We start from the raw sequence: 11656 nt of genomic DNA on the forward strand, positions 1-11656 counted from the left end.
TTGGAACGATTTGCTTTTGTTTAAAGAAACAGTCCCTAAAGTACTCAAGTTTAACTAAGAATAAGCAGGGATATTCTATAAACCTGTGTTTCCAATCCTTAGCCATATATTGGAATCATCTAGTGAGCTTTAAAAATACAGATGTGGGGTCCCATCCCCAAGAGATTCTGGTTTAATTGAACTAGAAGGTGGCCTAGGTTAGGGGTTTTTGAAAGCTCCCCAGGTGCTTCTAATGTGAAGCCAAGGCTAAAAACTACAGCAATGAGGGATGAAACTAGAGCTTTACTTTTATGAGTCTTATTAATTATGCATATCAAATTGATTGCACGTGTTTACCTTAATAGCAAGCCAAATGGTTACCTAATAAATTGAGTACATACATTATCCTCAACATTCAGTGATTCTTTATTGATCATCAACTTTATAGACATGCATCACCTCCTACAAATGGAAGGAAACATATTCCCTAGTTCTGAACCTTTGCGCCATTTTGTCTCTCATCATTATGTCCAGCAAAAAACAAGCAAAAAAAGATGAAAAGGGTATAGAATATTTCATAATTTTTCACAACATTGTAAAAGCATGATGAAAGAATTTTTTTAATGATTGGGTGAAACATGCTTTCAAGTAATTTCAGGGCTTGTAACACTTTATTTTGGATTATCCCAATATGGTTGATGAGGTGATTTTTCTAAAAGCTAACCTTGACCCTACCACCATGAATAATCCAGAATTCAGTGGATGCATCACTTTCTAGTATGTGATTTATTTAAGTAACACAACAGGACATCGTAGGTTTTCACTAATATAGCCTTCAAAGATGGAGGAGAGAACCACCTTCTCTAGTAGTTTTCTATCACAATGGCCTAGCGAACCTTGCCTAATCTAGACACAGCACTGCAGTTCACTCCGAATGTACTCTCCCTCATTCACTGAACAGTCTGCACCTGCATGTGCAAATCATTAAACAGTATGGACCCTTGGATCATTTCTCTAGGATTGATGTTCATTTCCAATCACCATGAGCAAAAATGTATCCAGTAATTTGCACCGATTCTTAGAAGACGGTCACTTCTCATATATTATCTACGTGTACGGTCACTTCCCATGGATTGATCCGTGGATGCTGTAAGGCTCTGGAGAGTGAAGCAATAGAAACCAAAAGTGTTGTCCCATTATAAATTATCCTTTAACAACCACTCCAAAGATTGTGGGGTGGGTTTGTTTATTTGTTTTGTTGTTATTGCCAGTTATGTTGGATGTTTTGGAAGAAAGAAAAGGCCAGGAAGTATCATAAGTTTTTCTGAGTCTTGGAAGTGCATAAATGCCTTCAAGAGTGGGGTGGAATTCCACAAATTATGGTAGAAACTCTATTCAAAGGAGTATCTACGTAGCCATTGTGGCTAAGGTTGAACCTGGGTGTTACTTTAGACACCAGAGCCAAAAGAAAACAGCATTGACCCTGGGTAGCAGACATACCTGCCTTTGCATTGCAGGGATATTCCCAGAGAGTTGTGTATAATGTAAAATTGTGTAAATTATCATTACATTTTAATTGCACAAATGATCCACCCTACCCCTATATGCTTTTTGCAAAAAAAGATGCAGGTGAGGCATATAAATGCATACTTCTTTTGAGTTGTTTCCACAGTATCTAGCAACCTACCCTATATGTTCAAAATAGGCTGCATAAATTTAAAATGTCTCTACTTATTGGTTGGCTAAGGGAAAGGATCTTCAAATCATATAAATTATGGTTCTCTTATTTTTTATAACTTCCACCTTTCCTCGTGTCATTGCACCTTTCTAAAATGGAAGTGTTTGTACTAGAACAGAGTCTTTGAATGGAAAGGAGGAAGTGACATGGAAATAGAATTGAGCAGATGTAAACATGGGTATTTTTATGACTATTGATTGCTTGGCTCTGCTTTCAGTTTCCATTGATTTGTTGGTGTTGACTGGATTTACTACAACTATACTTTGCTTCTGCGAACCAGTATTTATTTTCCCTGCAGCAGCCTCTCCCTTAGGCAGAGGTCACTTCCCTGAGACCTCAACCTGTCCACGAAACTGCCAAGAACTAAGAAGTAAGCCAAAAATACCTCGGAGCAACCAAAATCGATCCCACCACATCTGCACTCTGATGGGCACACGCTTATGTAAAGTGGAAAGTCCTTTGGAGCTGTCTGCACGGAATGTGGTAAACTCAACGGTGTGATTTTCTAACAAGGCCTGTGAGAAGCAGCAAATTTGTTAGGAGGTTGGGAAAGGAGGGCGGTCAAAGGCTGGGACATGGGCAACCACAAAAATGATACCTGATCGACCAAAAGAGAGAAAAAGACCAAGCAACAACAAAAAGAAAACCAGTAAAAATAAGAATCATGGAATAAAAAATCAAAGATCTGATCACTCCATGTAGAGACGAATAACCCTCTCCTTGAACTGCACCTAAGGGCATCGTTATACTCTAGACGGGGAGAGAAATTGGCATTCCGCATGGTTTCCCTGAGATTCAAAGAAAAGAATAAAATATGTTCAGGAGACTGTTGAAGGAGGCAGGAAAGTACACAATGCATTTTAGAAAGATTTCTAACTCAAAAGGTGGTAGTGGTGTTCTTTTGATGTTTAGATGAGTAAACATAAGTTAATAGGTAAAATCAAATTCATTTAAGTATACCACTTATTCCCTATAATACTGGATAAACTGGGCATTGCTGCATTTTGAACAAAGCATGAAAATCTCTTTAGAGCAGCATCATTCTACAGATATCACTATAATAGCAATAATGCGATGTAGAAAGGAGAGGGGGAGAGAGGGGTGGGGAGGGGAGGGAAGGGAGACACACTAACTCCCCAGCTTATCAGGTGTTTTCTTTTTCTTTCTTATCAGGTATTTTTATCATTCCATCTTCCTTGCCATTTTTTTCCCAACCACATATGCTCTCAATTTCTACATAGTTATAAACATGGGCAGTCATTTATTCTGCTCTCATTTTATTTATCATTCATCAGACTGACTTTCCATGCACCTACCTAATATTCATAATTTTCATTTTGAGGGCTGCCTGAAAGTCCATGTGCCTAGGTTGCTTCCAGTTTCATGAACTATTCATCAACAGAACTGTCATAAGCATCTTCGTATATATACAGCTTTTCTGTCCTTTTATGGTTTTGAGCTACTATCAAAGGATACACTCCCCAAAATGGAACTAGAAATACTGCTAAAGTAAAGTAAGAAATGTGTTCCAAGGAGGACCTGCTTTACAAAGCTGGGGTGACAATATTCAAGCCCCCCCCCCAGGGTAGCACACCCCTCACCTCGCACTCAGGCCCTGCTTCCTCCCACTCACTCCCCTGTGCTGCCCCAAAACCTGGAGACTCAGCCACAGAGAGAAAACTGGAGGGTCCCTCCGTTGTGCGGTGGGCCTGTGCTGGCAGCTGCCCTCGCGGCAGCACCCCCCGCAGTAGCCATGGGGAGCCCACGCGTGGCCTCGGGCAGCTGATAAGCCACGGCCACAGTTCCCCGAATGTGGATGGCCCAGCTGGGAAGGGGGCCTGGTGGGCAGCACTGTCCCTCTAGTTACAGGGAAAGAAAGAGAGGCTTTGAGAAGGAGCTTGAGCAAGATGACACACCCAGCCCCCGGCACAGAGCTTTGCCTGGTACACCACACCGGCCCATCACGGGCAAGCTCCGTGCCCAACACAGTCCGCAAGTATGGATGTGGAGGTGAACCCCACGAACCGGATTTCTCTTCACCGATAAGGCTGAGGCTGCACAGGGCATGTGCGCGTGCTTGACTTATGTCAGTAACCCGTAAACCATCTTGAGATGACAGAAAACATAGCATGGGTGAAACTGTGCTCTCAAAAAGCCTCACCCCTGGTTGCACTGGAATGACTTTAGCCAGCTGAAATGAACAATGTTGTGTAGAGATGGACTTTAAGCGAATCCTGATCTTGCTGAATGTGTAATCACTTTTCAAACAATGTGAAGGAATAGAGCTGGAAATGCAGTAATGGAAAGTCATCTGCAAATGTCACATCATCTACATGTGAGTGACGTGTGCCACTATAGTGTATGACTGCGAGGTGAACCCCTTCGTTTTTACTTCTGGAAGACCTTCTCCATCCGTGGCGATGTACAGCTGTGCCCTCTGCTGGATGGAAGGTGGTACTATTTTGTGAGGTTAACTGTAGACACAGTATAATGCTTTATAGTCATATCTGTTTAAAGCAAAAATTTCATTACTTGAATTCCAAATACTATTTCTATAATTGGTTGGTTCCATTCCACACCTATCTCTTAATTCTCTTTTAAAATTACTGATAAAGAATCTCTTCTACAGAAGATTCAAGGCGCTGTTAAAGATGAGCTCAGTGCCGTTCAGAATTGTCAGCTGATGGTGACTCCTGTTAACATTGCAAAAAAGTAGCCGTCATTAAATGTTCTAATGTACATATGGATTAATCTTTTGGGAGTTTCCCAAGTCTGAAGAAAATGCATGATGAAGCCTTCCATTAAAGTCTCTAAGTTTGCAAATATCCAAATGACCACGATTATCATCCCACGTCATTTCATTATTTCATTTACCCCAGTGTAGTACTCTGGGTTTGATGATGCAGAATCAGATGAGGCACGGCCCCCCTTCTCAGGACATTGTCACTTAATAGCAGATGCTGAAAGGAAAATGAACAAATTAGTGTAACACGTGACGTGGGTACTGAGATGTCTCAGATCCCACTTCAGGGAAGGACTTGGTGATCAAATCGCAGTCTGCCGCCTCGCCCAACTTCAGCTCCTTCCCAGGGGGCCCAGGCTGATGGTTGATTAGTTCAGGAGAATAAAGACCAGTTATCTTGGCCCGATTTCTGACAACTTGAGGGCCCATTCTAGCTGCAGAGATGCCCCCCGGGGACCACCGAGGCTGCCACTGGGGCACATCACAACTCAACTCTTCCCTCTACCCAGTGGTGCTCAACTGGGTGTATGGGAGGTGATTTTGCCCCCAAGGGACAGTTGACAATGTCTGGAGACATTTGGTGTTGTCATTACTTGGAAAAGAGTGCTACTGGCACCTAGCGGGGAGAGGCCAAAGAAGCTGCTAAACCTCCCACAACACACAGGAGACCCCCCCCAACAAAGAAAGAGCCGGAGGTCCAACATGCCAGGGCTGCCGGGTGGAGAAGTCCAACTTCCCCCAATTCTGCTCCCTTCCCTTCCCTTTCATAGGTATATCCTAAGGTCACTCTTCTGTAAACATCCTATACCCTAAACTTCTCACAGGGTCTGCTCCTTGGGGAACCCAGTCTACAACCATTACACCATAGTATCTACAATGGAAAACCATTTGGTTCTATATATGTATTGTGTATGAGGCAGACAGAGGAGGTATGTGTGTGAATTTATTACTACAGAATAACACTGAAAGGATAAACACTAAATATGAAGAAGGGCTGGTTTCAAGTAATGGTGTTGCTAGCAAGTCTGATTGTGTTCCTTGGTACCCAATGCCTGCATTTTCGGAGATCCTTGTTTTGGTTCTTGTGTTTGTTCTCTTTTTGTGTTTTGCATTAAGCACATTACCTTTGCAGTTTGGTGGGGCGGGGGGGGGGGGGGATTGACATCCTTGCAAAAAACAAAGGCTTGGTTACTAATATCAAATCCCGCCAAGAGGCCAAATAATGGGAGTTGGGCAAAGAGTACATAGTGGAGAGGAGAAAAGTCCCTTGTGATCTTGCCTGGAGCAGTTTTGGTGTAATGGACGGGTCGCAAGAGAAATGGCAGTGGGCTGAGTGGAAAGAAGGTGAGGAAATAAAGGTAGCCCACTTTTTTACAGACATATGACCAAAAAGAGAGGTACAAAGATAGCCCAGCAGCACAGCCAGGAGAGGGCAAGGAAAGACCAGCCAATAACATTTTAACCATCAGAGAACCTGAGTAAGTTGGACGCTGATGGAGAAGGGGCCAGGGAACAGAGGGGAGTGATGACATTGAGACAGGTGCTTAATTGAGGAAGCAGGGTGCCTGGGGGTGGGGGTGGGAGATTGAATCCAGAGACCAAGACCGGCCTGGACAGAAGCAAGGGTTCCTGTTCCCCTAAAACAAGAGGCGCAGGTGAGTGGGCTCCTCAGAAGGCCATGTGTTTCCAAGTGATGAAATCGGCGCTGGTCTTAATTTTGTCGATAGACGGTGAGGTCATCTGCTGAAAGACAGGGTCTTGATGCTGCGGCAGGAGCTTGAGAAGAGATGAAATCAAAGAGAAGTTTCAGGAGAGGACCTCAGACAGACCTGAAGCCCAGGCCTGCTAGGGGATGCTCCTGGGAAGTTGACGTTGGCTTCACTCAGTTTTGAAGAAGGAACTCAGGATTCTTTGGGACTGGTTTAGCACCACTTTTGCGACCCCAGTGAGGGAACTGGGTCCCAGCCAGGTCCTCTACATTATCAGGTAACAGAAAGTTCCAGAAGCATCCCAAAGGCCCTGTGAGATCAGCGGAGGCACCCCATGCCTGGCAGGATCATCTGCGCCTGGATACCCCTGAGGGGCCCTGGCACCTCAGTCCAGGCTCATTCTGTGCTTTACCCTGTGCCTTAGGGAACGGTCTCTGGTCAACTTCCTTCCGGTGGGGACTTAAAGAAACTCTGCCTCCTCTCCCTGTGCCCTTTACCCCCCTCTCTGTCAATCTCAAAACAGAGTTCTCCCAAGTGTAAGAGAGAGGACATTTCCTGCTGCTTGCCGAGCCGCCTCCCCCCAGCACTGTCCCCCAATCCCCCACCCTCACTGTCGCCTTTCCCACCGCCAGGAAACGCGGAGGGGGGACTGCTGGGGGCACAGCCCAGATAGTGTCATTTCAGGTACTTTGTTCAAAGAAGTGGTTCTCAACAGGGGGCAGTTTTCCCCTCAGGGGACGATTGGCCAAGTCTGAAGACATTTTGGCTGTCACAACTGGGAGGGGTGTGGATGGGGGGGTGCTCCTGGCATCCAGTGGGGACAGCCCCACACTGCAAAGAGAGATCCGGCCTCAAATATCAGTAGTGCCCCGGTCAAGAAACCCTGATTTAAAGAGTTCCCTTGGCTGAAAGAACCCTTTAGAATTTTGCTATCATCTGTTCATTTATAATTTGAGGTTTATGCCTAGTACAAATGAAAGAAAATAGCAAAGGGATGGGTAATGGCAGGATTTGTACATTTCCACCAGGTGGCGGCAAAGCACAAGTAAAAAGCTAACCACCGCCAGCCCCCATTTCAGAATCCAGCTTCTCTCCCTGGTCATCCCTCTTGAGTAACAAATGCCTATCCTTATCAAATGGGATTGCCATTTTATGGGTACTTAGTGCTCCCCACCACCAATATTTGTATGCAAGTGAGCTAAAATGAGCAATTTATTAAAACTCATCCTGGAATTTGCGTTCACTGAGCAGCAAGGAGGTGGGAGAAGCCGCTAGCTCTGTGCCTCCTGGAGCTGACTTTCAGCTGGGCACATGGGCACCCAAAAGACAATTCCTAGCCTCCCTGACCCTTGGGTTGGCCGAGTGATGCATTGCTGGCCATCGATGGGATGTGAGCAGAAGTGTTGTGGGCCACTTCTGGGTAGTATCATTAAAGTGGTTTTTCTCAACCAGCACCAGGAGACATTTGGAAAGGTCTGGAGATGTTCTTGTTGCCACATCTGGGACTTGCTACTGGCATCTAGTGGGTAGAGGCCAGGGATGCTGCTAAACATTCCATAATGCACAGGACATCCCTCCCAATAAGGAATCACCCTGCCCTAAATGTCAAGAGTGCCAAGGTCGAGAAATTAGTTTAGAGGGAAGGGGCACGTCCCTGGCTTCCCCTTCCCCTTCCCCCTGTCTGGGAGGTAGCTGGTGGGCACCATCTTGGACCATGTGGGCCCAGGCAACAAATCATGTGAGATCTATAGGGCAGGCTGGAAACTCAGGTAGAATTGATGCCAGCAGTCTTGGGGCAAAATTCCTTCTTCTGCAGGAAACCTTATGTTTTGCTCGTAAGGGCTTCAACTGATTGGATGAGGCCCACCCTCATGACTGAAGGTGAGCTTCTTTACTTAAACTCAACTCATTGTGGATGTTAACCACATCTACGAAATCCTTTCCCAACAACATCTAGTGCTTGAGCACTGGGCGCCACACCCTAGCCAAGTTAACACGTAAAATCACAACCATCACACCATTTTGCATGCTTGGTTCCAAACCCAATGCGAGCTCAATCCCTTTACCACAGTCATCAGCATTTCAGAGCTTCTCATTCCCCTGGTCTTAAACCATAAAAATCCCAGTTCTGAGGTCCGCCCCGTAGTCTAACTGCCCCATGCTTCACCTGAGCCTCAATATGTTTCTGGAGGAATCACTAAGCCACTGGCACATGACCATTTTCCCCATCCTGCACTGATGTCCTATGCTTTTCTCAGAAAAACCCGTTTTGACCCTTCTGCTAGGTTTAGTGTCCATGTGGAAATAATAATTTTTACTAGAGAGTTGTAGCACAAAATACAGGAGATAGTATATGTTTGCACCTGGTAGGTGCTTCATAGATCTTCCTTTCTTTTCTTCCTTCCTTCACCTTTTTTTCCTATGTCCTTAAGCCCTCAAATACTACTCTTTCCCTTATTCCTGGAAGATGTCACTTTCCCATTTTTAAACTTTTATTTATTGTGAAATAGAACTCTTTAAAATTAATGGAACAAGTGTACAGTTGGATGGTTAAATACGAAACACACACCGATGTGACGGCCACCCAGACCAAGAAACAAGACTGGCGTGGTCTTTCCTGGCCATGATTCTCCCCCTTCCTCAGGGGTGATTCATATCCCGACCGCCATGGCCATCATTCCCATCCAGTTTTCTTATTTGCGGATGCAGTCACAAACTGTGGTTTAGTTTTACAATTTTGTCTACCTTTTGTTGTGCTTTTGTCTTTTTTTTTATTGATTTGTTGTTTTTTATGTAGACTGGATACTAACCCTTTTTTTTTTGGTTTCATATATTGCAAGTATAATTCTCCACTCCGTGGCTTGTGCTTTACTTTTTACTCTCTTACTGTCGTCTTTCATAAGCACGCGTCCCTAACCTTAAGTTATCAACCTTTTCCATTATGGTTGTCTTTGGCCTTGTCTAAGGATCCTGCCCGAGACCAAAGTCATGAAACTGTTCTATATTATCTTCTTAAAACTCTTTGGTTTGGGGGTGGGCAACAGTGGCTCAGTGGCACAATTCTTGCCTGCTTTGCTAGGAACTAGAGTTCGATTCCCTGAACCTGCCCATGCAAAAAACAAAAAACAGCAACCACTAAAAGTAAAACTCTTTGGTTTGTCTTCCTCGTTTAGATAGATTAGGTACTTAATCTCCTAGAATTGACCTTTGGGTATGGTATGAGAGAGCGAGGTCCAATTTCATTGTTGTTCTCCATGGCTTCCCCAAAGCCCACCGTTTCTCCTCTGCCCTGCAGTCCCGCCTGCCACGGCCTGACAGCGCCATTCTGTAGAGTGTGGTAGCTGAGCGCATCCTGGCTCCATTACTTACAGTGTGATCTTGAGCAAGTTACTTACCCTACATTTTATAGGGAAGAAAACAGGCTTTTGGTTCTTCTGTGGCTTAAGAGTTAAAACACGTAAAGCACTTAGAACCAGTTCTAACACATGGTAAGCACTACTAATTTCTCCCTCAAATGATATTATTTATTTCTATGTGTTTTCTCCCAAATGGTGTGATTATTTGTATTTCTTTATGTCTACCCATATGTGATTTATTTCTATGTATTAAACAGTATTATTAAAACAGTATATTAGCGTATAGTGTTTTTAAAACTCAAGCCATATGCTGTGAAAACCTCCACTTGCTAGACCCATAGTTTTAAATTCATATCTTCTATAGACTGGTGACTCGCAACTATAAATATTGTACCGAACCTCTTTCCTAAGCTTCAGATTTTACATCTCGCTTCTTATTCACATCACCACTTGGATGTCTGGTAGGACCTGTATCTGTTAGCTTTTGCTACGTAACAAACAATTCCAAACTTAGTGAGTTTGACTCACAACAGTACACACCTATTGTTGCTTCTGAGTGTGTGGGTTAGCTGGGTGGTTCCCCCAGTCTTGGCCAGCTTGGCTGGGGTTGGAGGTCTAGGATGGCCTCCTTCACACGGCACAGACTCGTATTCCCCAGGCCAGTGCTGACTTGTTGACATGGTGACAGAAGGGTTCCCAGCAGCGAGAGCGTAAGCCCCAATGCAAGAGCTTTTGTCCTCTCTTGGTGTCACATTTGTTATTGCCCCAATAGCCAAAGGAAGTCACATGGCCAAAGCCAGTCAATGTAAGAGGGGACTACTGGAACATGTGGAGGGAGAGGAACTTACCACTGTATCTAGACAAAGCCACTGAAACAAATAGACTTCCGAAGTTCAGGTGCAGAAAGATGAAGGTGGGGAAGTGGGAAGCCCCTCCTCCATGGGGCACCCAGGCTGATGATGGCTCTTCCAAGTTGTGACCCTGTCATCCTCTCAAGCCTTGTAATCATTGACATCCAACTAACAGGAGTATATTTAGGTTTTTGCTGGCCACACCCAGACACCCATCACATCTGCTCACATCTACTAGAGAGCATCCATCACAAGATCATGCCTTACCTGCCAGGGTAATGTCTTTGTGCCCAAAGAAGGGGAGAAGGGATTTGGAACTGCTCACAGTTCCTGCCACAAACTGAACATGGTCAAAAGAGAACCCTATTTTCCAGGCTTGACTTCCCTCAAACTGAATCATTCTCTGGTCTTTCCAATCTCAACAAAGAAAACAAACAAAACACCTCACTATATTCATCTCAGAAGTCAACTTTAATCCTTCTCTTTCCAATACTCATCATGTCTAATGGCTTAGCAAATTCCGTTGGCTTTATTTCCAAAATGTATGCCAAATCTGATCACTCCCCAGCATCTCCACCATTGTCAGCCTAGCTCAAGTCACGTCATCTCTGTATAGACCAGAGCAATCTTCTAACTGGTTCATTCTCTGCTTCGTCCCTGGAATGCTCTTTGTAAAGCATTAATCAGATCATCACTTTCCCCTGCTTTAAGTTCTTCAATGGATTCCCAATTCATTGCCAATAAACTCCTTACTGTGACCGCAGTGGCATGTCCCCACTTGACTCTCTAACATCACCTCCAGCCATTCTCCTGTGCCTTCTCTAAGCTCCAGTCCCATGGACCTCCTTTCAGTTCCCTGAATGCCTCAAATTTTACTTCTGATTCTGACACTTGACATTTTATACTTGCACATCTCAATTCTGACTACCACTTCAAGCTCTCAATAGCCACATGTGATTAGTGGCTACCACACTGGACTTCGCAGATTTAGAATAATATTTGGCACACATTAGGCATCAAATAAATATTTGCTAAATGAATATGAATATGTCAATATTCCTCCATATTACTTTGATTCTTCTGTAGTATAGGAATAGTATGGCATGAAAATACCATCCGCATCATCCTTATAGCCTGAGGTGGTAGCCATCTCTTCCTATTGGGCATTTAGGTTTTTCCATTTTTTCATTTTTTAGAAGAATTCCACAATGAACATCCGATTCACATTTCTTATGTCCTGTTAGGGAACTCGACACATTTTGCCAAATTGCCCCAGAAAA

Source organism: Tamandua tetradactyla, chromosome X (assembly GCF_023851605.1).
Source record: "Tamandua tetradactyla isolate mTamTet1 chromosome X, mTamTet1.pri, whole genome shotgun sequence".
Lineage (NCBI taxonomy): Eukaryota > Metazoa > Chordata > Mammalia > Pilosa > Myrmecophagidae > Tamandua > Tamandua tetradactyla.